Below are 26,798 nucleotides of genomic sequence, written 5' to 3' on the forward strand. Positions count from 1 at the left end.
ACACAAGCGTAGAAGCATCTTGCCTGATTCCTCTTATCTGCGAAGGCGGCTTTCAGGATCTGAGGTACCCACAGCGAGAGGGAAATGAGGCATCCATTTGTGAGGCTGGATGCAAAATGGAGTGTCTGTTGCATTCTCTGGAGCTGTGATGCTTCAAAATAAGCAGAAGGCTTTTAAAAAATAAAAGGCCCTCAAAGCAGCTCTACCAATTACTTGGCCCACCGTGGTTTATTGAACACAATGGAATTAAATGCACATTGTGGCAATGGTACAAGGCATGGAATGAGAGGAAAAGGGAGCCTTTCTCTTCTCATTGTGGACCATGCAAGCTTAACCATGTGGATGCCCTAACCGTGGTTTTAAGATTGGAGAAAGTTTAAGTAGTGGCTAAAATTACATTGCCTTATGCCAAAAACCTAAGGGAAACAAAATCTCGCAAAGTCCTTGGGACATTACATTACTCATCACATAGATATTTTGAGAATTACACAGAAATTCTTTCCTTCTCTAGAGCGTCCAAATATGATTTTTCAAGCAAACTGCAGGGGATTTCCTCCTCCTCTCCCCATGGATTTCTTTGTGGCAGCTTTCCCCAACATGGTGCTATCTCCAGGTATTGTTGGGATGGGAGATGTGGTCTATCTCCCATCACATTGTCTAGAGATGAAGGGAGTTGGAGTCCACATTTGGGAAGGCCGATTTATGTTGTTCTCTGGCTAAAGTGGAGATTCCGAATCACAAGGCCCAAGAGAGAAAATCAACTGTGCCCTGAAGAGAAGGCCAGGCTAGGCAGCTCATACTATGGATCCTGAAGAGATCCCTACCCTAGGGGCACATGGTAATTCAGCTGGTGGAGTTCACCCCCTAACTTCCAGCTTAATATACTCCCTCATCTAAGGGGAAGGTAAGAGAGGAGGAATCCAGGCCTGGAAGGTCATGCCATCAGACTCTGAAGTCACCACACACTCACCCCAAATTCTGTATTGGCCCGAATATAAGCCACACCCGGATATAAGCTGCACCTTTAAAATTCAAGAGGAAAAAATGAAAAAAAGACAATACCCAAATATAAGCCACTCCCTTAAAATTCCACAGGCACTCACACCCGTTCCGTTTTACCGTATGTCTGTTTCAGCAGCGATATTGTAAAAGCCAATTTTTGTAAGGTCGCGAATTTAAGAAGCACTTTAACTTTTCAGTCAAATTTGGGGGGGGGGAGAGTGAGGCTTATATTCAGGCCAATACGGTAATTATGCTGTTTTCATCTTTTGCTCTGTATTCTTTTGTCTATTGATACTTTCCCCCCCTTTCCTTCTTTTTTCACATTTTAAATGTTTAACTGCCTTGAGTGCACAGTTTCAGCACCAAGTATGTATGATTCAACTGGTAGATGGTGTCTTGCCCCTAAACTCAGGTCCAAATCCATATTCAGCTATAGATTCTAGGCCCGTGGTTTCCAACGTGGGGCACATGCCCCACAGGGGGGGAATTCGATTTTTAAGAGGGGCAATTCAAGAGCGAATTATTAACAGTGAATGGCCTTTTAGGCTTCCTCCACGTGAATAAGAGTTCACTTTTTGAATACTGTAATAAGAATTATATGTTGGGGGGCATCAGGATTTTAGAGATGCTTAGGTGGGGCATGGCAAAAAGAAAAAGAAAAGTTTGGAAAACACTGTTCTAGTGTGAGCAGCTGTCATATATCAGAGTGGCCAACATTTTTACCCTTGGCAGCCATTTTTAGCTGCTCCTTGTGGAAGAAGCTCCTTGTGGAAGAGAAAACAAGCAAAACTGTATTTGCCAAGATTCTCTCTTCTCTGCAGCTATTACAGGTATGTAGCAGGAGTCCTGCTCTCCTTTGCTCCTTGGGCAACTAGACATCTCAGACGCAGGAATAAAAAGCATGTGGCTTTTGTATGTGGATTTCACACCTCCCTCAATACAACCGAAAGCACCTGTGGAGAGAAGCTCCAACGTTTCAGCAATACCTGCAAAAAAAGAAAGAACTGGCTGAACTTGTTGCAGATCGTCATCATCCTGTAATTCAGAGGTGGGAAACCTCAAGCCAGAAAGACAATGAAGCCCTCCAAGGCTCCCTGCCTGGCCATTGAGACCCTCCTCACAACACTGCCCCTTTCCAAATTATTTCTATTCATTTTCCAAATTATTACAAAGCAAACCAGATTAAGTAAATTTAATGCAATGTCTTAAAACAGGTTTCCCGCTCCGGTTCCAAGCATGTGATCATCATCATTTCCTCGCATAACCCCATTGTTTCGTATTTAGAGTCCTGTTGACATCCTTCACTGCCCCTTTCCAGGACACATCCTGGTTTCTACTCCAGCTGATCATTATATGAACTGATAATTGGTGCTTGAGTTTGTATCCCTCTCTTCCCTCCTTGTCCTTTTTCCTCATGGTTTTTTTTTTTTAATAGTTTGTAAGCCTATGGGCAAGGACTGTCATGTTTTAATTGAACAGCAGGGTACAAATGCTCTAAATAAATAAAGCAAATAAAAACAACCCACCTCACAAGCTCTGCTTCTTCCCTTCCTGGAGTTTTTGCCTGGCTGGAACATGTCGAAGTCTGAAAATGCTTCTTGGTTCACAGAGAGGAGGACATGTGTGCAGAAACTAGCCTAATGAACAAAGAAAAAATGTGTGGTTGTTGTTCCTGACCCTGCAGACTACTGGCAGGTGGCCCCTTCTGGTTGCCCAGACGAGAATGCAGCCTTTGCTCTGGAAAAGGTTCCTCACCCCCTGCTCTAAGCCATATTTTCCCTCTAGCAAGTGAAGCAGAAAAAGATATTCACAGAGACACTCCTGACATTCCCGAAACAGAATTCCTGCGATGTTACCACTAGAGTATGGTTTTGCTAAATAAACATTCTACTTAGTACTTTTTGTTTAGAGCTTTTAAAATCTGCCCCACAGCCCCTTTCTTTTTTTGCCCCATCTGGCAGAAGCACGCCAACGGCATCAAGTCAGTGGACTAAAGGCCCACAGGGAAGGCAAAAAGCCATGGAAATGCTGCAGATTATTCCGTAAGGGGTACTCAACAGATGCAGTGCAACCGGGAAGCTGGGAGCGAATCCTGTGGCCTGTAACATCTGCTGTCTGCACAAAAAACACACCCCCTGCTCATCCAGAGAAATGTCGGATCAGCAGCTTCTCTGTAGAGACTCAGTGACACCCAGTGGCTGCTTTGGTTGAAGCTCTCTATATTTATATCTGACACCCACAATTATATTGGATAAGAACATGGCAGTGAGAAGCTCTCCTGCTGGTGAGATCAGGCTCAGCCTCACCATTAGCTATAGCAACAACCCCCAACCATTATACAACTCCCACTAGCCATAGCCAGCATGGTCCACGGTCAGGGATGATGGGAACTGTAGTCCAACAAACATCTAGAACTCCGGGTTGGGTTAAGTCTGAGCTGGAGTGATAGCGGCTGCCTCAGCTTGCTGTTTTCAGGTGCCTTTAAAGGTTACTTCATATATTATGATGTTGCTGCTCTTTAATCATAGGGAGGCGGGAAAGTATCGGAATGATCTGCCCAATGGCTTTGGCTAGCCTTGGCTGGAGCCTTCTCCATTGCAGAACCTGGTGTTGCCCATGGCAACCCATTTGACTTTGTAGGCCCAGGCTTAAGCATAGTAAGCAAATAGTTCCCCTGGGAAAGGGCAGGCCCAATACATTTTGGCACCTGAGAAAAACCACAAAATGGTTCTCTCCCCCCCAAATCAGGGAAGAAGGGGGCGAGTGAAGATTTACTTCAGGAACAAGGAAGGAAAACAGGTCTACATTGGGAACGGGTGTGTGTGTGTGTGTCAACTTTTCCCTTTTCTTGCGATGAATCCTATTCGGAATAAGGGAATTTCCCTTTAAAAAAGGGAAACATTGACAGCTTTGAATCCAGCCTCTGAGGAGTATGTCACAGCTTTTGCTGCTGCTGTGCCACTGGTGGAAGAAGCAGACGATGCATTTCTGGAAGACTGCTTCTGCTGCCCGTGTGGATCCTGCTGCCTGAGGCGGTTGGTCACCTCACCTTGTCTCATCGTAGGCTGGTCCTGCCTGGGCAGCTGCTGGCTCCCTAGCACCCAAGCAAGGGCCACGGGTATACTGATCCCTGTCCTACCCTGCCATGCTGGGTAGCTGAGTGGGCTTAGGAACAACCCACCATTTTTATTTCCCACAAAACTACAAAGGACATTCTTCTCCTTGATACTAGGGTGGAACTGCATGTTATGAGACTAGCACAGATTTACTGCAACACAAGCAGCTGTCAAAGATGAAGGCTAGCTGGATAGGAGACACAAGACAAACTTTATAGCACACACAACTCTGCTCTCTGGCATTTTCCCACTGCTCTCTGCCTTCCAGTACATCACACATGATGTAACTATATCCCTTCCACTGATTCTCTCCTGTCAAGGCCTTCTGCCCTGACATTCATGCCATCTCCACAAATGCAGGTTTGGGAGCAGGCATTTACTGAGGTGACATCGAGTTCTGTCCATATTCTCATCCTTTCTATGCCAAGACAAAGCTAAAATAGTTAACTAATCTGCATTAACTGGTTTTAAGAGTATGATTTTATGGAGTGCCTTCAAGTGCAGCGGCAATTCCAATCTGTACAAGTGATTGTGGGAGCATAATCCATTAGTAATGCCAAGTACCTCTTTTGAAAACTAGACGGATCCAGCCAGTTTCTGAACCTGAAAAAGCATAATCAAGCGAAGTTCTGAATGTGCAAACCATGTTTCGTCGTTCTATCTTACTGTTCTAGGGAAATATTAAGTTTCACAGGGGGTACACAAATCAGTGAGCCGAGTGAAAACAAGTGAGCAGGCTGTGCTCATATTAAAACTTTAAATGAAAACCCCTATCTACAACATGCATGCCAACATTCATGGCTGCCTTGAAGGTCAAGGGACATGTCACATTGCCACTAACAAATAACTGAGCAATCAGCGCTCAGCCAACAGATGAGGTTTTGTGAACAACCACCTAGTCATTTTAGTGAAACACAAAGGAGCAATTGCGGTGTTGTTCAAGAGAGCACGGTTAGTTGACTTATCCCACCTGCCCAATCTGTCTGATGTCGGCAGCATATATGTGTCTGCAGTAGTTTCAGCAACTCAATTTTATACCACTAATGGGAACATAGTTAAGGTTTGGAGGCTTAATTATCATCTGGAACCACAGTAAGAGCTGAGAGCTTGCCTGAAGTTATGATATAGGCGAGTGCACTGGAGTGAAGAAACTCCACTAGGTGTGAGTCAGGATGCAGGGAAGCACAGTCACATATCCCTGAAGGAAACTGCCCAAAGCTGCTTTTCACACTGGCCAGCTTACGCCTGACAGAAACCTCAAATCAGCCCTCAGTGCTTAACCAGAAGTAAATTCTCTCTCTACAGCTAAGAATAATCCTCGGATAGTGCCACATTCTCTCTGTGTTCTTTCCCGCATCCGATTGTCGGTGCCAGATTGTTTCTGTGGAAGAAAAAAAATCTCTCCGAACTGCTGTTTCCGTTTCTGATTGCCTTCTCCGCCTGCTGTTGATGCCACACTGGCTGTTCACAAAGGGAATCCCTTGAGACCTAACTCTTGGTGACTGAATGTGCCCACGCTTAATCCTTTCACAAACCTGTCACTCACTGCTGGATTATCCATGCCCAGGGGAAATCCTTTCAAAGGCCCTGCCTGTTGCTTGATTGCCTTCAAGGAAAACCCTATCAAACCTCCTGCCTGGTACCAGGCTGGGCCCCAAAGAAGCCCTCTCAAACCTGAAATTGGGCATCCTGCTGCCAAGAGAAAATCCACTGCTTATCTTGTTTAGCACTGACCTCTCACTGGAGGCTTAAGCCTGTACATAAAAGAAGTGTTGGGGTCAGCTCTTTGCTGCCACAGGGTGAGTTCTGGACTGACTTCTTTGGGATTCTGCAACCTGTATTATGTAAACAATAGCAGATCAGTCTCTCAGAATGCTATGATTCTGCATACTGTAATACCAATTTCTTTGCTTCTGCAGTGTGATCACAGATACACACAGCCCTGTAGAATACTATGTAAACCAAGGGCAAGCAGAAGGCAGATTTCTAGATTATTTGCAAGGGTTTTTGACTCCTGCATATTTTTGTTTTGCAAAAACAAAATAACTTCCTTTGTCTCCAAATTGGGCTGCTTTGAATTCCTGGTTCATAGTAACCCAGATGTAAATATGTACTTAAACATGCTGTTCATTCTCCAATGTATGGCATAGAATTGGCTTCACCCCCCCCCCCAAACCACCATTTTGCATCTAGCTCCAGCAGGACATCAGGTTCTAGTAAAAATCAACAACTGTAGATCCTGCAAGGCTCGAAGCTGTGTATGCCTGCAGCTTCTGCTTCTGTAAGATCCAAGAAGACTTGAGATTGATGTCCTGGGGAACTCTGGAACTGTTAACCTAGTAAGGACACGGGGAGTTGTCTGTTTGGTAAAGCTTTTACTAGGCTGGTCAATGCATCAAAATAACTAGCAACTTGTGTTGACTTCACATCATTACCATATCCTGTGAGCCTGGCATTTACATGTCTATAGTTGCATGTACAAGAACTCGCTTACCACTAAGAGTTTGGGAAACTGAAGCAGCCATTAGTTGTACTAGATCCGTCTATTTTATTTATGCAAATGTGCTCACTCTAAATGGCACTTCAGAGTACATGAAGAAGGAAGAACAGGAAAGAGGGAAGAGGAAGTGCTCCAAGTATCTTAAGAGTCTAATACTTTCTCCACATTTGAGCATTATTTAGCTGTTGATCTGCTGTTTCCCCATTCAAATTAATAGCTCACATCTGCATGTATATGAATTTGTATACGAGGAGTACCTTTGATCTTTCCTGTTCCTACCGGTGGTTTGTCCCTGCCTTCAAAATTGTTGCTTCTATCAAGGAAGTGCTGTCAAGGAATGTGCACAAGTAGCTGCACCAGCACCTTGGGTTTTTTTCTGCCCAGGAAGTGTGCAAAAGCACATGGTCAGGCAATTGTAAATTCTCAGCAGTTTTCTTGTTTTGTGCAAATCTGAGGGACCACAATAAAAAAAAAGGCTGCATATCTCTGGTTCAGGAGTGTGCTAGAAAAAGGAAATGAAAATGATTGTAAATTCTCCATGCACACACTTTTCAGATTGCTGCTCAATATCTGGTGTATTGTATAAGTTTTTTATGTGGTTTGCTAATGCAGTTTTCTGGTTTTGTGCAAATCTGAGGGATCAAAGGAAAAACTTATGTCGCTCACAGTATCTCCCAGGAAATAAAAAATGAATTCCAGCTTGTCAGAAGCCATTTTGCAGAATTTTCCAAAAGACCCACAGAAACAGTTTCTTAATTACAAAATAATGTTTGTGTATCAAGAGACCTAACGTTTTAACTTTGCTACCTTATTTTTGCAACCCGAATATATCGCTTATGTCATTTCAGTTTTCTGTAACAGGGGAGTTTTGATACTGAAAAGGCACTGTTTTATTTAGCTTTGTATTACATTGTTGGCATTCCTTTGATTTTCTTGTTTGTTTTTCCATTTAATTTTTGAGATGAAAGAAGGAAGCTGGAGAGGGAGTTTAAGAAAATTAAAGGAACCCATGTAATAGTTTCACTCTGGAACAGAATTATATATTTGGACCACTGGCACCTTCTAGTTAGTCTGCAACACGATCTGGCAGTGCTCACATCCTGTTAATAGCCATTCGATGCTTGTGCGTGCTCGTGCTGTTTTATACCAAGTCAAACCACTGCTCTATCTAGCTCAGTATTGTCTACACAGACTGGCAGCAGTTCTCCCGGGTTTTAGATAATAAGTCTTTCCCAGCCCCGCCTGGAGATGCCGGGAATTAAACCTGCGACCTTTTGCATGCTCTGCCAGTTAATGTCCCTTGCGTTCAGTAAGCAGCCGGTGAAATGTCACAGGCCAGTAACACAGGGACCCTGCATAGTGCGTTAGGGTTCCTTTGTGCTCCTCCTAGCGATTAGCAGGTTCAGAAATGTGAGAAACGCACCCCTTTAATTCGCCTAATTTACACTGCTTTCAGAATTCAGCTGGGGAAGAATTCCAATTCGCTCGGTGCAGAATCGGCGGAGATTAAGCGCGCTGTGTACGTCTGTGTGAATGAGGCTGGGAGTGCAAAGCTCCGTCTCTGCGCGAGAAAGGACCGCTAATGGATAGGGGAGCATCGGAGGGCATGCACGCGCGCACCATCCATGGCCGCCCTGCCCTGCCTTGTGCTCTGACTTGCTTTTGCAAGCGCCGATCTGCAAGAACGAGCGCACACGGCAGCACCCCACCTCCGGGGGGGGGGGGTGGCCCGTTAGTCTCCCCCCACTTTCCAGAACGGCCTCACAGCGAGGCAAGTCCTCGATTAGCACGGATTAATCACTCCCCCGCTCTTTCTCCTCCTCTCCCTCCCCCAGGCGGGAGTGGCCATTCAGCCAACCTGCCGCCTGACTAACTCACTTTAATTCACTGCCTGCTCTCGCTCGCCTCCAAATCGATACAGAGGCTCGCTTGATCCCAGCCGCGCTCGCCGCCGGAGCTGAGCACAGTTGGCGCTTGCCAGACTGCAGCAGCAGCGACCGCGCGGCTCTCCCAGCTTTTGCCCGGGACTTTTTTTCCCTCCACCTCCCCTTTCTATTTTAAAGGAAAGCATTCGCGATCCACCGAGGCTGAGAGAAGGCGAAAGCCGACCGGCAGCCCCAGCAAGCCGAGCAAAGTCCCGTTTCCCTAGGAGAGGGGTGGGTCGGGGGTGCTTGCATTTTACGCACACACACACACGCACCCTCCAGGCAACTGGGTGGCAGAATCGCTCTCCTCCTCTTCCTGGACTTGGAAACCTCGAGCTGCCTCCGGTCTGAGGGATCCGCTTTTTGACCTTCGCAGAGAGAGAGAGAGAGGCTGCCCGGGGTTGCATCGCGGGGGATGCCGTTGCGGGGCTCGGGGCCTGCAGGGCTCCGGGCCGAGGGTTGCTCGTCCCTTATGCCGGCGAGGAAGCTGCTGTCGGGGGAGGGAGCGCGGCGGAGAGGCAGGGCGAGCCCAGCGGCGCAGCGCGCTCCGGGGATCGGGCTGCGCTAAAGCGGGCGGGCGGGCAGGCGGGCGCGGGACCCCGAGAGCTGGAGCTCGGAGGAGCAGCAGCAGCAGTAGGCGGAGGACGGACAACTTGGGTCTCCGAGCCACGGCGATGGCCACGGCGGCGCCCTCTGGCAGGAGTCCGCCTGTGGAGTTGCCGTGATGTTTGGCGGTGCTGGCGGGAGAGGCGGGCGGCGGCGGCGCAGCGGCCGGGATCCGGTTCCCGGAGTGTGAGCGGCGGAGCTCGCTCGGAATCCACGCGCGGAACTTGCCGGGCGTTCATTGGCTCCGGGAGGTTGCTGTTCTCCCACGGATCTCGCGCTCCAAGCCGGCGGATCGGCGGACCGGATCGGATCAGGCTTCTTCAGGGAACCATTCCCTCCTGTGTCCCAGGGCTTCCAAGAACGGCACTAGGTAAAATGATAATAATAGTAATAGTAACAGTTCTTCAGACAAGGTCCTTATTAAATGAGATTTGTTTTTCTTTTTCTAAAAAGGAAAAACTCTCGGATTTATTTGGAAAGTGCCCAGAAGCTTTGCTCAGGCAGGCAGATTGACTGACAAATCAAATCCCCGATACTGTACTGCGGTGATGGGTTCATTGTGAACCGTATGGTGGAAGTCTGGATATTGGGCATATATGGCATTCACACGTGATTGCTCGTAACTCCAGGCGATTTTTGTGACCGTGTGAAACTCAAGATACCTCTGAGTGTTGGCAGAATGTGATTTTCAGCTTTCAGCTGTGAAAAGGGAAGGAACTCTGTGTGTGTGTCCTCCCCCTTTCACAAAATTAAATTAGGATTGTTCATAGCCACCAGATTTTGAATATTAAGTCTGCTATTTGGAATCAAACGATATGTGACTTGGGAATTCTGTGGTTTAACTTTTTTTTTGGAAGAAGCAGACTTCAAAATGGGTACCTAGTGTGGATTGCCCCTGCTCCACAACTGAAAGGGAATAGAGCCCCCATTCTATCTGTTTCAGAGACCAGAGCAAGATTGGTTCTCCCACCCTATGATGGCTTTTCAAAACATAAAGACTCCAGGAGTTGCAGTGCACCGAATTCACACATAGTTTGACCCTAATATTACTATCTAGGCAGGCAGCTCCCTTTCGTTCTCTCCCTCTGTTTCTCTCACTCAAACACATGTGTTTGATAAGCTGTGCAGGGAAGGGTAGGCTGTGTAGGAATGTAGGAAACCGCGTTGTACAGAGCAAGACCATTGGCCTTTTGAGCTCAGTATTGTATACACTGACTGGCAGCAGCGGTCCAGGATTTCAGACCTAGGTCTTTCCCCTGTAAATGTTGTGGATTAAACCCAAAACCCTCTGCATGCAGAGCAGATGCTGTACTACTGAGCCTCCTTACGATGCTCCTCAAACTGCTGCCGAGTGGTTTTTGGCTGCTTATGGAGGAATTGAGAAGGGAAAGTTGCCTTGCTTCTGATTCACATGACCGCTTGAGCTTCTGGCCAGCAGGGTTCTCCGTCTACGTTATGACTTCCTCCTCGTCAAACTGGACAGAGGACCGTTTCCATGCTATGTGCTGGGCTGACCTCCCTTTCCACGCTTCCTTCACAGCTGCTCAAAACCCTGCAATTGTGATCAAAGTCCCACGTTCAGCAAGGGACAAAGGGTGCAAGAATTGAGTGAAAGCGTTCCAGAAAGAGAGGAATGGATGGACAGACAGACAGACACTTCCAGCTTTTGAAAGCGGTTGTGGTTCGGTGAATGGAAGGGTGCAGAACCTCCTTTCCGGCTTTTAGGATATAGCTGCTTTGTCTCAATTAGATGACCTTTGAACTTTGCCATTTGCCCCAGGTTAGATCAAATACCTCTGGCATGGAGGAAGAAGCCCTTTAACCAGGCCAACGTACAAGGCGGGAAGACCAGAGGCGTGTGAACGCACAAGAATTGGGGAAGGGGCTCTTAGATACAGAGAGAAATGTACAGTGGTACCTCGGGTTACATACGCTTCTGGTTACATACGCTTCAGGTTACAGACTCCGCTAACCCAGAAATAGTGCTTCAGGTTAAGAACTTTGCTTCAGGATGAGAACAGAAATCGTGCTCTGGCGGCGCGACAGCAGCAGGAGGCCCCATTAGCTAAAGTGGTGCTTCAGGTTAAGAACAGTTTCAGGTTAAGTACGGACCTCCAGAACGAATTAAGTACTTAACCCGAGGTACCACTGTAGTATGTTTGGCTTGAGACATTGCTGCTGTGTTGAAACCTTCCTTCTCAGGGGCCATCTCCTTGAAATTGCTAAAGCTTCACCATCCATGATCCTGCTTGCAATTGTGAAAAGCTCTTCTCAAACAGGTGTGCCTCATGTAGAACCCGCTCAGTTATTGGGGTTGTGTGTCTCGACACTGGACAGACACATACCACTCCGGGGAACGGAGAGGTGTCTCTTCCAGGGCTGCATGATAAGCTGCTAAGTGGGGACCCAGCCCATAATTTTCTGAGCACCTCCCTAAGGGAGAACACCTATCCTATCCCATGGGTAGGCAAACTAAGGCCTGGGGGCCGGATCTGGCCCAATCGCCTTCTAAATCTTGCCCGTGGACGGTCCAGGAATCAGTGTGTTTTTATATGAGTAGAATGTGTCCTTTTATTTAAAATGCATCTCTGGGTTATTTGTGGGGCCTGCCTGGTGTTTTTACATGAATAGAATGTGTGCTCTTATTTAAAATGCATCTCTGGGTTATTTGTGGGGCATAGGAATTCGTCGATTTTATTTTATTTTTTCAAAATATAGTCCGGCTCCCCACAAGGTCTGAGGGACAGTGGACCGGCCCCCTGCTGAAAAAGTTTGCTGACCCCTGACCTATCCTAAGGGAAGGAGAGTAGAAGCTACAATGTCTCCAAATAGGCAAATTTTAGGTGGTGGTGGGGTTAGCAGGAGGTGTGTCTGAAGGACAGGTGCAGCAGTGCCTTAATGGTGAACTCTGATTTCCCAAGACTTGCCCTAACCTAGAGCCTTCTGTTTGCCATGGGAATCAGTTACCCAAGGGTGAGTTTGCTCTACCCACTCAGGCATTCATCTTGCAGTTAGGGCCGTCGCTGAGCAAACGGTGGTTTAATTAATTAATTAATTAATTAATTAATTAATTAATTTGTAGCGTTCGTACCCCACTCGCCAGCCAAAAAAGGGCTCCCGGGGTGGCTTACGTACAATAAATTAAAACAAGAGAGTCCCTTGCCCTGAGGGCTTGCAATCTTAAAAAGAAAACATGACTCATAAGGGGAAAGGGAAGAGGGAAGGAGGTTGGGGGAAATTGCCAGTCCTTAACAACAGTTCTTATAATGGCCATCTAGCAGAGTTCAGGGGTAGGAGGTGACGAATGAAGCTGGTCTTGATGGAATGAGCCCTATTTCTTGTCTCTCCTGCTGAGACCGTCTGATGGAATGGCAAGGTTGCTGCTAGGAAGGTAGGAAGTTCAGTTTGTGATGGAGTTGGCTGCGTGAGTCGGAACCAGCATAGTCAATGTCTCTCTTTTCCCACATGGAGAGGCACCTGCCAGGTAAGAACAAGGTTACCAGGAGTGGGGGATTCCAATTAAAATACTTCTCTGAGCAGCATCTGTTGAAGGAAACCCATTTGGCTAACCCTGTAGGTATGGAGAAACAGTGGCTCTTACATTGTCAGACGAGGTGATATCCATGGGTCTCTGTCCAGTGTTAGAAACTCAGATATATAAGCTAGGTGGCAAATGGCTCCTTGAACCAGGGCTACAGTCGCCAAAATGGAATGTCTTGTTGCCATTTCAGGGCCAGGCAGATCAAAAGTCGTATTTTTCAATATGGCTTTTTGGTTCCTGAATCCATTCTGACGGTTCAGATAAAATATCACAGATAAATTCTATAGGATGTGTTGTTGGTGTGTGAAAAAAGGCAAGATCCAAGGATCCCCAGGCATGTGCCTCCACATGGTGGAGACTTCAGGTGTCATCCTGGCGCCCAGGGAATCTTCACCTGGTCACAGGTTGCCAATTGCCATGTGAAAAATGCGCCTGGCAAATTTCAAACACTGGTCCCTTCCAAACCTGTGATCCTGTGCATATGAGAATTGAATCTATAAGAGGAAACCAGCCAGACCAGTTCCTTTTGCTAGCCAGCCAGTTAAGTCCTGCGGTTTACATTAGAAAGAGGCTGCCCTGTTGCCATAGAGACACATGGGGGTAACCCTCCTCACCTGGTTGGAAGGGACATCACCTCGTAAGGTAGAAGAACAATAGCCAGAATGTTGTGCACTGAGTTTGGCTGGTGCTGGAAGCTGGAGAGACACAGACACGTCTGCTCTGGGGTAGACCAAAAGCTGTGACTTCAGGCTTCTTTGAAAACCTAATGGGGGAGCCGGATCTGTTTGGGTGCGAATGCTTTGAACCCCTCCATTCTCTGCTCAGGTTCTATACCTTGGTTCCTGAACGACATAGTCAACGAACAAATCGGCTCCCAAACGCCGCAAACCCGGAAGTAAGTGTTCCAGTTTGTGAACGTTTTTCAGAAGCCGAATGTCTGTTTAGGCTGTTTTTTTTTTTTTTTAAATATTTTTTATTCATTTTCACAAATATAACAAAATAAAAACATAACATAACATACAATGACATAACATAACATACTAAAACATAACATACAATAACATACATAACACGACTTCCCCAAGCCTTCCCTTCACTGCACCCTTATTTTTTTTTAAGACAGCATTTCTAGCAATCCTTCATTCCAATTCATAACTGATTCTCTTTATATTTTATTTAAATTTAAGATTTAACAGCTATAATTCTCTATCTTATATCCCTTGACATTTTAGCATTCCGAAATTTTACAACAGTTCCTAAGATAAACTTTAAATTTTCTCCAGTCCTCTTCCACCGTCTCTCTCCTCTGGTCTCGGATTCTGCCGGTCATCTCTGCCAATCCCATAAATTCTGTCACCTTGGTCTGCCATTCTTCCAGAGTGGGTAGTTCTTGCTTCTTCCAATATTTTGCTAGTAGAATTCTTGCTGCTGTGGTTGCATACATGAAGAATGTTCTGTCTTCCTTTGGTACCATTTGGTCGACCATGCCCAAGAGAAAAGCCTCTGGTTTTTTAGCAAATGTCCGCTTGAGAATTTTCTTCATTTCATTATAGATCATTTCCCAGTAGGCCTTAATCTTTGGGCAGGTCCACCAAAGGTGGTAAAAAGTTCCTTCACATTCATTACACTTCCAGCAATTATTATTGGGCAAATGATATATCTTTGCTAGCCTGGCTGGGGTCATGTACCACCTATAGATCATTTTCATTATATTCTCTTTTAAGGCAGTGCATGCCGTAAATTTAATGCCTGTGGTCCATAACCTTTCCCAGTCCGCAAACATAATGTCATGACCAATATCTTGTGCCCATTTAATCATTGCTGATTTAACTGTTTCATCTTGGGTGTTCCATTTCAGCAGCAAATTATACATTCTAGACAAATTCTTAGTATTGGGCTCCAATAGTTCCGTTTCTAACTTTGACCTCTCCTTCTGAAATCCTACTTTCCTGTCTGTTTAGGCTGTTGGCATTGTTTCCGGGGCCAATCAGAAGCCGTGCCTTGGTTTGCAAACGTTTTGGAAGTCGAACGGACTTCCAGAATGGATTGAGTTTGAGAACCTTGGTACCACTGTATGTGTAAATAAAAGCATATATCCCAAAGACACCACAGTTTCCACTGACCTTCAGTTCAAACAAGCTGAACCCTGATTCAGCATGGGCATTTTCAGAGACTCTCGCCATTTAAAGACTTGGATACACACAACAATATGTTGCTAGGTTGCATTTCCCACCATTACTGACCATCGGCCATGGCTGATGGGTGTTGGGGTCCAATAACATTGGGGGGGGGGGAGATAGGTTTCCCATCCCTGCTGCCCAGAAAGGACTGGAAATTTGATTCCAGATTACTTATCCCGTGGTAGATGTACTCTTGAATTGTTTTCTAAAAGTCTCAACCTGTGCACGTTAACCCAAATAACTGCTAATAAAAGTGGTTGCTTCTAACTTGCCCTGAGCAAACCGCACATTAATAGGGATCAACTCTAAAGGTCGGGCTGTGGTTTCAAATGTGAAAAAAGACCCCAAAATAGAAGTCATGTTAAAAGTATCAGTTGAGTTTCCCTCCCTGTTCGTTGCCCGTAATAAAATCTTCCCCTCACTTCCCACCCCCGTTCATTAAGTGTGAGTGATGCCTCTTTAATAAATTAGGACAGGCTACTTGATTCGCTGTCATATGGCAGTATGAAGGCATGAAGTGAGTGGCAGCAACTCAGATTCATCAGTGACAAGCAATACGTCATGGGTGTCTGTTTGAAATGGGGTGGCATATCCCCCCCCCCCCCGCATTTCCAGCCCGTGAGAAGCAGTGCTTCTTGGGATGTAGTGGTGTCCCACACATTCTTAACCTAACAAGTATGAAAAATATACCTGCAACATACAACACAAAGATATAAAAAGGACATATAAAAACCTGTGCGGTGTGCATTGCGTTAGCCAAATGACGGCCATTTTGGGCACAACTTCTCAATTTACCTGCTTATCTTTCCTTAACCTAGACAGCATCTTAAAAAGCAGAGACATCACCTTGCCAACAAAGGTCCGTATAGTTAAAGCCATGGTTTTCCCAGTAGTGATGTATGGAAGTGAAAGCTGGACCATAAAGAAGGCTGATCGCCAAAGAATTGATGCTTTTGAATTATGGGGCTGGAGGAGACTCTGGAGAGTCCATGGACTGCAAGAAGATCAAACCTATCCATTCTTAAGGAAATCAGCCCTGAGTGCTCACTGGAAGGACAGATCCTGAAGCTGAGGCTCCAATACTTGGGCCACATCGTGAGAAGAGAAGACTCCCTGGAAAAGACCCTGATGTTGGGAAAGATGGAGGGTACTAGGAGAAGGGGACGACAGAGGACGAGATGGTTGGACAGTGTTCTCGAAGCTACCAGCATGAGTCTGACCAAACTGCAGGAGGCGGTGGAAGACAGGAGTGCCTGGAGTGCTCTGGTCCATAGGGTCACGAAGCGTTGGACACGACTAAACAACAACAATCTTTCCTTAGGGCTCGGCATAGGAGCCAACTCTTAGGGGCTGTGGGGGCTTCGGCCCCCGCAATAAAATATTTGAGGGGGCTGGGCTCCCACAAAGTTCGTGGGCATTCAAATGGTGTGTGTGCACCGCGTCATGTGATTATGTGGGGCAGGGCTTACCTGGGCCCCCACAATATTTTGGCACCCCTGAGACTTGGGAACCTTTGTGCCCCTTCCAGTGTTGCTGAGCTACAGCTCCCATCAGCCTTAGCAAGTGTAGCCAGTGGGCAGAGATGATGGGAGTTGTGGTTCAGCAACATGGTTGGGGAGGTTCATCACACCTGCCTTAGGCTGAGCAATGCAAACAATCCGATATTGGATTCAAAGCACTTAAAATACATGATGCTCTGTATCTTAGATCAAGCTGCTCCGTCCTGTCTGACAGCCGCCCAGATAAGTTCCTGGAATCTGAAGACTGATGGCTCCAATCAGATTTGTTTATCTCAGAAGCCAGGAGTGAGGAACCTTTTTTTTTATCTGGAGGGACGCATTCCCTAGTGGTCAACCTTGCATGCCAGCAGTTGGCAGGGTGGAACAGAGCTAAAAGCAGGTGTGCAAATAATTGTGACTCTCACCTCTCGTACAGTAGGCGACATAACATCTGTGTAAAAATTCAGAGTTTCCCACACCTACTCTAATCTTTCCATCAAACAGGCGAGAGGGATTATCACATATTCCAGTCAGGCAGAAGCACGCGAGGAGGGCACCAAGCAAAGACCAGGGAGGTTGTGTGACCTACTTAAAGTCTCAAGGGTCTAATAAAGAGGCTTGCAGCACCACATTTGACTCCCAGGCTTAAGATTCCTCACCCCTGGCAGAAAACACTTTTTGCAAAATTGTAAAGGTTAACCCAAAGGCTTCTTGAATTTCTAAATCGCATGATTTCGTGACGCTGTTTCTATCTCTATCAGCAGAGACTGTTTCTTTCTCTCTGTAATGCTGCCTAATTCTTGCTAGCTGTAACTTTTTCCTCCCTTTCCTTACGACACACTTCGCTCTTTAGGCACCGCGTGCGTTGGGTCAGCGGTGGGCAGACTTCATGCTCGCAGGGTCTACTTTGCTTACTAGACCCCCAAAATCCAAAGCACACAATTAAAGAATTTGGATTCGGGGTATTTTGGTCCGAGTTGCAGAACTGAATGGAGCTTACTGTCTTCCCTACACTGTTGCTTACTCCAAGGTCTCTTCATCTCAGCAATATAACTAGGATGTGGGAAAAGGAATCGTTTGTTGTTGCAATGGTTAAAATATTAAAAAATTAAAAAATTAAAAAGTTAAAAACAGTGAATGATACCCAATGTAGAGTAGACACATTGGCATCAGTGACCATAACTCCATTTATTTCAATGGGTCTCCATTTATTTCAATAGGATAGCCTTGGTTATCACTCGACCAGCCCCGTTCCTGATGTTTTCTTACACGCCTTGAATATTTTTTCCTTCTTTTAGGAATATTCCTGGGCTTTTTGTTTGGGAATTCATAAATTCATGCTTCATAGAATCATAGAGTTGGAAGAGACTACAAGGGCCATCGAGTCCAACCCCCTGCCAAGCAGGAAACACCATCAGAGCACTCCTGACATATGGTTGTCAAGCCTCTGCTTAAAGACCTCCAAAGAAGGAGAATCCACCACACTCCTTGGCAGCAAATTCCACTGTCGAACAGCTCTTGCTGTCAGGAAGTTCTTCCTAATGTTTAGGTGGAATCTTCTTTCTTGTAGTTTGGATCCATTGCTCCGTGTCCGCTTCTCTGGAGCAGCAGAAAACAACCTTTCTCCCTCCTCTATGTGACATCCTTTTATATATTTGAACATGGCTATCATATCATCCCTTAACCTCCTCTTCTCCAGGCTAAACATGCCCAGCTCCCTTAGCCGTTCCTCATAAGGCATCGTTTCCAGGCCTTTGGCCATTTTGGTTGCCCTCCTCTGGACACGTTCCAGTTTGTCAGTGTCCTTCTTGAACTGTGGTGCCCAGAACTGGACACAGTACTCCAGGTGAGGTCTGACCACAGCAGAATACAGCACTATTACTTCCCTTTATCTAGATGCTATACTCCTATTGATGCAGCCCAGAATTGCATTGGCTTTTTTAGCTGCCGCGTCACACTGTTGGCTCATGTCAAGTTTGTGGTCAACCAAGACTCCTAGATCCTTTTCACATGTAATGCACTCAAGCCAGGTGTCACCCATCTTGTATTTGTGCCTCTCATTTTTTTTGCCCAAGTGCAATACTTTACATTTCTCCCTGTTCAAATTCATCTTGTTTGTTTTGGCCCAGTTCTCTAATCTGTCAAGGTCGTTTTGAAGTGTGATCCTGTCCTCTGGGGTGTTAGCCACCCGTCCCAGTTTGGTGTCATCTGCAAATTTGATCAGGATGCCCTTGAGTCCATCATCGAAGTCGTTGATAAAGATGTTGAATAAGACCGGGCCCAAGACAGAACCCTGTGGCACCCCACTAGTCACTCTTCTCCAGGATGAAGAGGAACCATTGATGAATGAAGAGGAACCATTGATGATTGTGCACTGTCTTCTTGGGATATTCTTTAGGAGAGGAGAGGTTGGAAACTGGATTAAATAAGTAGGTGGTGCATCGGTGTCGCCTCTGTTTCACTCCTGTTTGTGTCGATCATCTGTCTTTACCTGCCTGCAGCATGTGAAGGCAGCTACCATTAGCCCGGTATTGATTAGTCTATACCTGTCCTCCTGTGTTGTGGTCCAACTAGGGCTAGGTCTGGGAATGAGAAGCATATTGGCTCAACTAGATGAGAGCTTAGAGCCTGTGACAGCTATTTTATTGCTTGCTACTTAATGTTGTGGCACTACTTAATACGTTGCTCTTAAAAACCAGTTAAACCTGGAAGAGGCATAAATTCTGCACAGAGCGATCTATACTAATATTGCTCTTCGTTAGGGCTCCTGGCAACTTTATCAATGGAGATATATATACACACACACACACACACACACACAAGCGGCAGGGAGGATCAAACACAGCAAAGAGGGGAGACCAAGCGAAGGGAACATGCACACAAGCTTGCACGTTTCTGCACACACCCACACCTGCACAAAAGTGCTGCGTGTGGTGGAAAAATATCTCATTTCAAGCAGCCTGAAAGTGTTCTGGTCTCTGCCTTCCATGCCTCATTTGGGATTTCTTTCTCCGCAGATCTGTTATCTGCATTGATTCCGACTCCTGATTGTTTGCCGTGTTATTTTCTGCTCTTGTCTCTAATCTTCGTAGTTTCTTTTGTTGCGTTTTGCTTGTCTTCGCTGGAACTTGCATCTCTCCACATCTGCAGTCGTGAATGCCATTAGCTGTCTTCTCAAGTACATCACTGAACAAATCCCTGATTCCCCTGTCAAAGCCATCCTCGCAGTTGCTGCCCTTTGTAACTTAAGAGTCTCCAGAGCTTTCAAAGCGTAGCAACTAACAACCTGATCCTATTGTTTGCTCAGGATTGAATCTCACCCTCTTTCATAGAGCTTACTCCCAAATAACTGAGCATGGATTCATACTGCACAAGACTGTTCAAATCTCACCTCTGCCGTGAGCTCAGAAGGTGGTCTTAAGCTACCCATTATCTCTGGGCCACAACGTTACTCCCCCCACACCTTTAAAATGAGGATAATAATATTCACCTGAATTGCAGTATGGATTAATGAGATGCAAAGTGTTTTGATTGCTGTTCAAATGGTATGTCCAATACCTATGTATCTTTTTGAAAGCTGCTATTATTGTTGTTTGTTAAATTCATTGCCTCCCCTTCACCAGCAGGACCCAGAGCGGATTACAACAATTGAAAATTCAGAATTAAAAACAATTAGAAACGCATTGCATGTACACGAATACTAAAATCCGCCTCTCCGTTGAAGTGTTTGTTTATAATGTCTCAAAACTGTTTCCCCCGTGTTGCTCAAATGCAGTGCTAAGAAATTGACAGTGAAAACCACATCAAAATAATCTTATAAATACAGTTTATACCCTGGTAACCAGAAAGGAATGTCGCTATCCATTTCTATAACTATAGGCCTAAACAGGGACAGAAGACAAAGTGAATCACTTTTAAACCTCTCCCTCTAAAATAAATGGGACTTGTTAAAAATATTTCAATTTATCTGTATCACATTCCTAATTTGTACCTAGACCCAGAGGCTTGGGTAGATAAAATCTTTCACTGATTAATCTTCTTACACTGGTGAGGTTGTATCAGAGTACACCCGCTGCAATTAACAAAGCCAAGTCAGTCATGCCCAGTGTTCCAATCAAGAGAAGTAATAGTACCACTCTATTCATCCTTAAGGGATGCGGGTGGCGCTGTGGGTTAAACCACAGAGCCTAGGACTTGCCGGTCAGAAGGTCGGCGGTTTGAATCCCCACGACGGGGTGAGCTCCCATTGCTCGGTCTCTGCTCCTGCCAACCTAGCAGTTCAAAAGCACGTCAAAGTGCAAGTAGATAAATAGGTACCGCTCCTGTGGGAAGGTAAATGGTGTTTCTGTGCGCTGCTCTGGTTCTCCAGAAGCGGCTTAGTCATCCTGGCCACATGACCCGGAAGCTGTACGCCGGCTCCCTCTGCCAATAAAGCGAGATGAGTGCCGCAACCCCAGAGTTGGCCACGACTGGACCTAATGGTCAGGGGTCCCTTTACCTTTACCTTTATTCTTCCTTGGTCAGACCACACCTGGAGTTCCAGGTGCCACAGATTCAGAACAATATTGACAAGCAGGAACATGTGCAGAGGAAGGCGACCAAGATGATCAGAGGTCTGGAAACCATGCCTTATGAGGAATGGTTGAAGGAGCTGGGTATATTTAGCTGAGAGGAGATATGATAGCCATCTTCAAATATTAGAAGAGCTGTCACATGGAAGATGGAGCAAGCCTGCTTTTTCCTGCTCTGGAGGGTAGGACTCGAACCAACGGCTTCAACTTACAAGAAAGGAGATTCCGACTAACCATCAGGAAGAACTTTCTGACAGTAAGAGCTATTCGGCAGTGCAACGGACTCCCTTGGGGTGGTTGTCGACGCTCCTTCCTTGAGGTTTTTAAACAGAGCTTGGATGGCCATCTGTCACGGATGCTTTAGTTGGGATTCCTGCATTAGAGGGGGTTGCGCTAGATAACCCTTGGAGGTCCCTCCAAACTTTACTACCCTCGGGAAATCTAGCATTATATACACGGACGCGGGTGGCACTGTGGTCTAAACCACTGAGCCTCTTGGGCTTGCCGATCAGAAGGTCGGCGGTTTGAATCTCCACAACGGGGGGAGCTCCCATTGCTCGGTCCCAGCTCCTACCAAGCAAGCAGTTCAACAGCACACCAGTGCAAATAGATAAATAGGTACCATTGTGGTGGGAAGGTAAACAGCGTTATCGTACGCTCTAGTTTCTGTAACAGTGTTCTGTTGTGCCAAAAGTGGTTTAGTCCTGCTGGCCACATGACCCGGAAAGCTGTCTGCGGACAAACGCCGGCTCCCTCGGCCTAAAAGTGAGGTGAGCGCCACAACCCCATAAAGTGGTACCTCGGGTTAAGAACTTAATTCGTTCTGGAGGTCCGTTCTGAATCTGAAACTGTTCTTAACCTGAGGTACCACTTTAGCTAAAGGGGCCTCCCACTGCTGCCACGCTGCCGGAGCAGGATTTCTGTTCTCATCCTGAAGCAAAGTTCTTAACCCGAGGTACTATTTCTGGGTTAGCGGAGTCTGTAACCTGAAGCGTCTGTAACCCGAGGTACCACTGCAGTCACTTTTGACTGGACTTAACCATCCAGGGGTCCTTTACCTTACCTTAACCTTTTAGATACATGGGGCATGTAAGCCTTCATGAGGTTTCCTTAATCACAGTGTCCCTTACTTTAGGTTGGACAAACCCGATTCTGTGCTATAGTGAGCCTCCCAGAACTGCTGGAATAGAGATGGTCAGTTTTCGACCAGATTGTTGGTGATGTGGCTGCATCCCAGAACCCAGAGGCCGGGGTCAGTTCATAGGAACATAGGAAAGGAGGTTTGCTGTATACAAAGTCAGATTTTTCTTTAAAAAAAAACAAGGGGCCTGGAAATTTTCTAAATAAATAAATTATGAGTTGGAAGGCACCCCAAGTATTGTCTAGTGCAACCCCCTACAATGCATGCAAACCCCCCTCAATCACACCACCTCTCCATGGACCACACCCCTTACTGACACTGCCTGTGTTCCTATGGAAGACCCAGTATGGTCTACTCCGACTGGCAGCTGCTCTCAGGGTATTCAGAGAGGAGCTTTTCCCAGCCCTGCCTGGAGGCAGCACCTGGAATCGAATCTGGGGCCTTCTGCAGGCAAGGCAGTTGTTCTGCCACTGAGCACCTAAAGTTTATATATATATATATATATATATATATATATATATATATATATATATATATATTGTTTTAAGCAATAGACTCTCCTTCCATCCCAGCTTGTTCTCCCACTTTGCATCTCCTTCCCTCCCTTCTCAGATGCTCCCCAGCGCCAGGAAGCCTTCTTAGCCTTCGCCTCCTCCTGCTGATGCCTCTCTGGCCCAGGGGGTCTCTGGGCTCAGCGGGAGCACTGCAAACCTTGGAATTTTAAAGGCAACCTTAGCAGCCGACTTAATAAGCCTTGCTATTCCAAGCCCTACCCACCCCGTGCGTGCGAGAGGCTGAGGCACAGAAAATATAATGAAAACATAATGCCTGTGGTGGTTGTGGGAACGCGGGCTTAACTTGATCGCCTCCAGTGCATCTGCATTTCAAAAGCCATTCCGCTCAATAAGGAGGCAGGCCCCACATTTCGGCGGCGCACGACTGGAATGATTTCATGCGCAGAGCAAGCCATTATGTTGTTTTCTCTCCTCCCAAATGCTAACCAGCTTCGGTTTGCAGGAGCATTTTTCAGACTTTACTTTCCTGGAGCCGTTTCTCATCTAGATATCTGCTAAGCAACCCCTGTAGACTACCAGTGCGTTGCAAAGGATTCTGGGATCTAGAATCTAGAGCAGGGCCTTTCATCCTGAGGGCTGCATTTCCTTCTGCGGGTGGGGAACCTCAGGTGCAGGAGCCAAGTGCGGCCCTCCAGGACCTTTTAACTGGCCCTTGGAACTCTCTGCAGGCCCCACCCCTCCTGGGCACCCCAAGTGTTTTTTGCCTGGCTGGAATGTGGCCTCAAACTCCCATAATGCCTCTTGCTTGTCTAGATGGAGGATAAGGAAGGAAGTACAGAAACTTTCCTGTCCCCACAGCACAAAGGAAAAATTCACATTCATTCTTTCACCTGCCACTGGCCTGTGGCCCTCAGAACATTGCCCAGAAGGTTATATGGCCCTTGGGTAGGAAAAAGGTTCCTCACTATTGAAATTTCCCAATAGTACTTAGTGCAGGCAACTCCCCACTCATGTGTGACTGCACACATGCGCAGCACTGGGAGGTAAATAATTCAGACCTGGGAATGGCAGGAGAGAGCTGGAAAGTCCTTGGGGCTCACGAGGAGACCCTCCCAGAGGACGTCAGTGAGCCAAAAATCCAGAAATTTAAAAAGCTTCAAAAACCCAACAACTTATGGGCTCTAAAACTGCATGTGGGATCTCTCGCTGTTGCTGCGCTGCTCCACTTGACAGCTGTTTGGCAGGAAGCTGCGCACTGTTCCCTGCCCTTTCTGGTGATCTGGAGGCAAAGGTACTGTATAAAAGGGGGTGGGGGGAACCAAGTGTTTAGAGGTTGTCCCCCACTTAAGTTCATTTTGTTTATGCGCACTGAGGCCTGGAACGTAAGTTGCTTGTAATCCAAAATATTTTCTTTGCCCTGTTGGGATCGTCAGCTCCTAGCAAATTGATATATATTTTTGGCACATTTTCTTCTTCTTTTTTTAATAAGTAGAGAGAAGCTTAGTACTTACATAACCTTTTCCCCAAAGTGCTCAAAGTACAGTACCATTATCCCAAAATGTTATAGATTCTGGCTTGGAAAGCACTTTCATTCAGGTACGTTCAGGACAGCTTGAATGAAACACCCTTGTTCAGTTTCCAGGGGCTAGAGTATGATAGCCATATGATCCCCATGAGAACTAAGAGGAGATTGATTTGCTTTGTGCAGCTGAGGGGCTCTTTGGTGCAGAGATACAGAAGGCTTGACATCCTTATCGAAAGCTGCATAATGGACAGTACGTCAGGGATGGGGAGAGCACATGGCCGTGATGACTCGGGAGCCCTTAAAATGTTTTGACTGACGTGTGCCTCTTCTTTGCAGGATGGTGCCTCCCCCACCCATTAACAAGCCCCACGTCTGCCTCTCCACCACCCTCATCATGAGCAGCATGGTCCTGATGGACGCCTACCTGGTGGAGCAGAACCAGGGCTCCCGGAAACTGGGCATTTGCATCATGGTCTCCGTCGGGGACATCTGCTTCCTGGTTGTGCTCAGGTATGTGGCCGTGTGGGTCGGGGCCGAGGTGAGGACCGCCAAGCGAGGCTACGCCATGATCCTCTGGTTCCTGTACGTCTTTGTTCTGGAGATCAAGGTCTACTTCATCTACCAGAACTACAAGGCGGACCGCAAAAGCTTGGACCTCATGGCACGCAAGGCTCTGACCCTCCTGCTCTCCATCTGCATCCCAGCCCTGTATGTTCTGCTGGTGGCCACAGAGCACATGGAATACGTCAGGACGTTCAAGAAGAAGGAGGACCTCCGCAACCGGCTCTTCTGGGTCATTGTGGACATGTTGGACGTGCTAGACATCCAAGCCAACCTTTGGGAGCCCCAGAAGAAAGGGCTGCCCATCTGGGCCGAAGGCCTGATGTTCTTCTATTGCTACATCCTCCTCTTGGTCCTGCCTTGCGTCTCGCTGTGCGAAATCAGCATGCAAGGGATCAGCATCGTGCCTCACCGCATGATGCTCTACCCGATGCTGAGCATGCTCACCATCAACATCGCCACCATCTTCATCAGGGGCAGCAACATGGTGTTTTTCAGGGACATCCGGGTCTCCGGCATCTTCATGGGCAAGAACGTGCTGGCCATCGCCCTCAAGGTCTGCATGTTCGCGCAGTACAGGAAGCACCTGCGCCATGCGCCGGCAGGATCTGGCGCGGCAGCGGCAGACCCCCAGCACAACACCATGGCCCAGACGCAGCCTGCCATACACCTGCTGAAACCCCAAAACCAGACTCCCTGTCCCGAAGGGCTGGCCCAGGAGAACACATGACAGCCAGGCATCTCCCCACACCAGGCGGCAAGTAGCACCTGTCTGTGGTCACTAGGGTCACCTGCAAAGATGAACAACGCCGGTTGGGCCCTGCATAGCCAGTGCTGGTCCCTCCAGAAAGTCTGCAAGAGACCTCTTCCCTCCCTTGCACAGGCTGTGTCCTGGAATGGCCCTGGGCTGAGGTGGGGTCACTTCTAGAGTGGCGCAGAACGGATCCCAACCCTGACACCAAGGTGCAAGCTAGCAGGCCGCAGAGACTGGAGAGTGGCAGCCTTGGGGATGATAAGATCTGCTCAATGGATAGCGGGCAGCAGCAAGCAATTCGACTCCTTCCTTTGCCTTTCGTGTACTCATTCATATCTGTCACCCAAGTTGCTTTGGAACGTAGCCAGTTGGAATGCCTGGGGGCAGGCCTTGAGGAAACTGGTAAAATGCCTTTTCCGCATCTGTTTGACATATACAATGCTGGTGACCTTCCTTTCTGGTGTGGGCCAAAGGCACTTGGTCTGCTACCTGCCTGCTCACATTCCTTGGGAGTGCCTGGGGCAGGGAGGCCATTTTTGGCCAGCCTTTCCCCAAACTGAATCCTTCCAGATGTTTTGGGCCACGACTCCCATCAGCCGCAGTCACCGCAGCTCATGGGAATTGTAGTCCAAAACATCTGGAGAGGCGACAGGTTGAGGAAGTCTAGCATAGGGTTTCCATCTACAATTGTCCTCCCCCAGTGAAAACATGCTGGATCATGGCCATTTATTTTCTTTCTTTCCCCCCATGAAAACGTTTCCAATAAAACAAAAGGCCAAGCCCTGAGGTTTTCTATTCTGTCTGTCTGTCTGTCTCTCTGTCTCTCTCTCTGCAAATGGCTTGCCAGCCTTCTTTTCCCCCCAGCAATTTGGAAAATATTTGGGTCTGGTGTTCTCCAGGAGGGCGAGAAAGGCGAAAACAAGTTTTGGCTGCAGGAATCAAACTAAGGACTAAGGGGCACGCAATAGCTTCCAAATTTGTCACCCCAGGGATTGTGTTGCTGCTCTGTTCTGAATCCTTTTAAAACGAAACTAAACAAAACCCTCACCTAATGCGTGGTTTGAAATTATTGTTTGAAAATTCTATGTTCATCCATCCAGGGACTGGGGTAGGAAATTTATTCTTATTGAATCAAGGAGCAGGTGCAGGCTTTTCTTTTCAAACAATATTCTAAGCCTGACAATGTTCTTGTAACTTGATAGAGACAGCTGTGGATATGGCTGATCTCGTGAGAATGAAAAAAGACAGAACGAATGAGGCGATTCCTTCTATTTTTTCCAGCTGCGGGAGTGTTCAGGGTTTGGTTTTTTTCTTCTTAATTTTTTTTTAATATCTATGCACCTTTTGATTATATTTCAAGTT

General features: G+C 46.8%; 1 long non-coding RNA gene and 1 pseudogene across 2 annotated transcripts; one reads left to right on the plus strand and one right to left on the minus strand.

Moving 5' to 3' along the window:
- Window positions 1-204: 204 nt before the first annotated feature.
- Window positions 205-8,546, minus strand: LOC310842127. Its single transcript, XR_014562899.1, has 3 exons — window positions 8,497-8,546; window positions 2,529-7,120; window positions 205-1,988 (listed from the first exon to the last, which is right to left on the minus strand). It is a non-coding gene; the product is annotated as an uncharacterized lncRNA (long non-coding RNA).
- On the plus strand, window positions 8,514-26,755 carry LOC310841958 (transmembrane protein 121 pseudogene; annotated as a pseudogene). Its single transcript, XR_014568672.1, has 2 exons — window positions 8,514-9,519; window positions 24,458-26,755. The product of XR_014568672.1 is annotated as a transmembrane protein 121 pseudogene (transcript).
- Window positions 26,756-26,798: the final 43 nt, after the last annotated feature.

This window comes from Podarcis gaigeae (genome assembly GCF_964106915.1).
Source record: "Podarcis gaigeae genome assembly, chromosome: 3".
Classification (NCBI taxonomy): domain Eukaryota; kingdom Metazoa; phylum Chordata; class Lepidosauria; order Squamata; family Lacertidae; genus Podarcis; species Podarcis gaigeae.